Source organism: Coptis chinensis, chromosome 4 (genome assembly GCF_015680905.1).
Source record: "Coptis chinensis isolate HL-2020 chromosome 4, ASM1568090v1, whole genome shotgun sequence".
Lineage (NCBI taxonomy): Eukaryota > Viridiplantae > Streptophyta > Magnoliopsida > Ranunculales > Ranunculaceae > Coptis > Coptis chinensis.
In genome coordinates this window covers 106,209,529-106,214,178 of record NC_141459.1, presented here as the reverse complement: position 1 = coordinate 106,214,178, position 4,650 = coordinate 106,209,529, and positions in this window count along the sequence as shown.

Genomic DNA, 4,650 nt, shown 5'->3' with positions numbered 1-4,650 from the left:
CCAAAGATGGATTTGCAAGAAATATGAACTGGTCCATTGCAGATTCTGAAAGTGTAGAAGGAAATCCTATTATAACTCTCGAAATGAAGTATGATCCCTACAAATGTGTTCTATGTGGGACTTCAGCTTCAAAGCTTTATACAAGGTCAATACCTTTCTACTACTTCAATTTATTATCCAATGTGGCTTTTAAACTTATATTCACACCTGACCCGAAACTGCGTTCTCACTTCTTTATACTCTTTTCAGGTTATACTGAATACTAGCAGCCTTTCAACAAGGCCGATAGTAACAAATACCGATAACCGCCCTTCTCTCTTTAGTTCGGCCTTGCATACTTACTTTCGTGTAAGGATCCAATTCTCTTATTTGCATATCCAAATTGTTTTCTTCTAGACGGGCCTCATCGGGATTAAACATGTACTCATTTAATATAGGATGAGCAATTTTCATCTAGTGACTCAAACTTCGAAAAATGCTTTATTATTGTGTGTTAGGTGTGTGCATAAGAACCAAGAGAAATGAGGATGTTATCTTCCTGAATCATTTTTATTCTATTGTAACGCCTTATTTATAGATAATGCAGAGATTTTTGTATCATCGCAAAGATATGAGTAAATGGTTTACCCATGTTGTAATTGTCAAACCATGTCTCAAGGAGTCGAGGTCATACCACGGTATTTTATCCGGATGCCATGACAGCTGGAGTGTTGTGTGGCATATCGCTTTTTGGATAACTATAGTCATATGGAGCCCATTTTTTTGCTACAAAGTTTATACGCCGATCAATCTCCAAGATATGTGCTACCAAACAAGTGTTAAATGAAATTGTACTTCAAAATTCTATCTTGATGCTTCCTAGAGTTAATCATCCCCAAATTAGTTCCTATTATTTTTATTGTTTTTTTGAGATTTTTAGGAATTGAGTTTAATTAGCATTTTAGAGTGTTTTAGGCTATTTATATTTTTGGGTTTATTTGAATTACGAGTTTTATATTTCTATTTTGATTAGAATTGTTTGTAGAATATTTTCTATTATCAAAAGTGGTAGAAAGTTATATTGTAGTGGAAATCTTAAATTTGACACTTATGTGAGTACGTCTTCCGATCTTGCCTTTGTTTTTGTTGTCTGAATTTTAATTCAAAATGCTCTAGTATGATCAGTGGGAAGTGGAAGCCAAGTGGTTAAAACAAGTTAATTAATTCATCGAAGGCAAACAAAGTAATGGATGCGAAACGAAGACATTACTAATGGTATGTTAATAATTAGTATATTTTTGTATGGGTAATATACTGGTCTTGTACTCTGTGAAGATGAAAATATATTTCTTTATTGATATTTGCAGATATTTTGAACTTTTGATAGAGCGTGTTGATAAAGCTGAACCGACCTTTGAAGCATTGGTTCTTTCTTACTTAATTCTTGGGTAATTTCTAATGTAATTTGGGTGGAAAATTTCTAGTTTAAAGTATATGTATACCTGAAAAAAAACTTTGTACTTTGTGTTCTTCTATAATTATAAGATTAATAAAATTATTATTTTTTTAGTTGTGTATAGTTCTGAGTGTGGATTGTGTTACGTTGAAGTGGTGTGGTGGCAGATTTTTGTTAGAATGGATGAATAGAAGAATTTGGTAAATATGTAATGGAGTGAATAGGTACAGTTGCATTGTGGGTGGCCCGACCAAAACAAAAGCCCACAAAATCCAATTATTTTTTTTAATACAACAAAATATTAGTAACGGATATGCATCCGTTAGAAATAGATAATTTAGTTGCAAAAAAATTAGTAAGCGTTACTAATATATTGTAACGTTTGATATCCGTTACTGAAATTAATTTCAGTAACACTTAATAACCGTTAGTAAATTTTGTAACGGATATAACCGTTATTAATATCCGTTACTGATATTTGTCACGCTTTTGTGTCAACGCAAGATAACCGTTACTAATATTTTTAGTAACGGATATATATCCGTTACAAATCTTCTATTATGGTGTAGTGATTTAGCTGTCTAATGCACATGAACAACATATATCATCTTCTCGTGATTAGAATAGCCTGCACATCTTCATTGTGTGCGAGTCTGCGACTCATGCTTATTTTCTTATGCCTTTAAATATGTTTAAGAACTGTTTTTAGGTAATGATAACATTATATTTCATTCAAGTTTCCTTCCATATATAATTGTTGTAATTCATATACACTCTGGGAATTCAAATTTGTGTTTTGCAATGTCTATGCATTACTATCTCATTGATTTTACAGTTGTGGGATACCTTAGCTTTTTTTCAAGAATGTTTTTTTGAGAATCAATTGTGGGATATGATACCTTAGCATGCTAGCAAAAAGTGCTTGGTTGCCCATTCATGGTGGTAGCTTGCAATGAATACTATGTATAATTAGTTTGGGTTAGTTCATACAAAATATCATGTGCTTTTAATTTTTTTTTTCCAGATTAGAAAGCTAAGATGGAAAGTTCTATATATGCCGTTGCAGTTATTACTTCATGCCCTCTACTTTATCATCATGCTTTTTTCCTCTTACAAATATGTGAATTGAAAGTGATGGGATACTAAGGGAAGTCTCTGGTTGATTTAGATATTGCAAAACTATGTACTTATCTTTTTCCCCTTCTAAAAACCAGCTACCACATATACATCTTTCAAACCATTCTAGCCATTGCAGGCAGGCGCAACGCGTGCCCATTTACTAGTATATTATAAAATATATATTTAACAATACACATTCACTATATATTATATATATGTTTAATAGACATTTATACCTAAGAAAATACTATACTATAATGTTTGAGTTAATCTTTGTCAAGTGTAATATATTAGTAAAATTCATATATCAAAATCATAATAATCGGTTCCAGTTTTGGTTCGGGTACCCACGGGTTTTTAACTATTCGGTTCTAACGGTTTCGGTTATTTATCAGTTCGATTCTTGAAGACCCACTTTTAATGGGTCTAGCATTTTAGGACCTGGAACCGTTCTAAACGGTTTTGGTTTCAGGTAATCGGACACCCATGCACACCCACAATTATGTATAATTATTTTTTATTTCTTGGTGTAGAGCATATGTTTTTTATGGAGAAATTGGGACACTGGAGGGAATTCAAGACTTGAGGTGGAAGTTCAGTGGGCAATGCTACGGAGCAATTGCGCTCTCAAAGTGCTAAGTATATTAAGGTGTTTATAACAATATTATAATTAAGAGATGGAATAGGAGACAACATAGTGGATGACAAGCTAAGATTTCTTAGGATTAGGCTTTTTCTTAAACGGACTTGTCCGTTAACGGACATGTTCGTGAGCAGCTTATATAGTGTCTTGAACAGCTTATATAATGTCCTGAACAACTTTTTAATTTACACTTATTAACTGTCTAATGGATGACACTATATAAGCTGTGGAAGACACTATATAATCTGCTCAAGACACTATATAAATTTTCATTTGGAAGAGCTTGAGAAGTTAAATCCTAAGAAGTGTACCTTGGCTACAGTACATTTTTCTATCGAATTTTCATCAATAGTTTTGTGTTGGACACCATCAGGTTTTGTCCAAGGATGTTTATCGGGAAAAAAAAAAAAAAAAAAAAAAAGGTTTTGTCTAAGGATGGGAGGGAAACGTGTGGGCAACGGTGAGGCCTTATTTACCCATTTTGCCATTGTACATTCTATGTCCTTAAATCACAAATTGAGTTTCTATAAGCTTCCCGCCTACCTAATTTGTGTCTTCCATGATTTAAATATCGATAGTGTTCTTTGTTGAAGCTCTATTTGAAACCGCCATGGTTCTATATTTCAAAACTATAGAAATGGTTCTCTGATGAATATTTTTGTAACTTAGACTCTACGTTATTCATTTAATTAAGCCAAAGAGTAAATTAAATTTTCTATTATACTTTATATCATAGTTGATGTTAATTGCTATTGTTTGAAATGCTTCCATACCTTTGTCGGTTTATTCCCATGAAAATGTTATGTATTTTGGATTGTTTCTCACACATTATAAGTTTATGGAATGGTAAGAAGAATCTTAGTTTTACTTTTTATTTAAATAAAACTGATAGAAAGAATCTCATTATGTTTTTCTATGAGATATATACCTTCATTCCTTAATACTTCGTCTTATTGTTTAAAGTCGACAAAGAAGATCCACTTATATTGTAAATACAAGTATGCGAACCGTGCTACGCATCGGTGTTTTTTCAAGTCTTTAAACTTGTCGCTCTAATATTTCTCGGATAGTATGATTTTTGTCGCTCTAACCTATGTCTCCGATAATATAATTTTTTGAATTTTAGTTTTAATCTAAAAAATAATATAAAAATATTAGGAGGGATTGAATATAATTTCAGTAATGTGAAGGAGATTTTTTTTAATTATTTTAAATAATATGAAACTAATTTTAATTTCAGTAAAATAGAGGAGTTTTTTGCAAATTGTTTAAAAAGAGAGGATTAGAAATTTAGAATAATTAAGGGAGGTGGTTCTAAAATTTTAAAATAAAGAGATTGGAAATACACTGTTCAGTTGAGAAGTGGGACTCCTAAAGACCCGGCTATCATATAGTGTAGAGATGGCCACCATATATAGTGAGTAAATGAGAACACTATAGTTAGGCACATTCC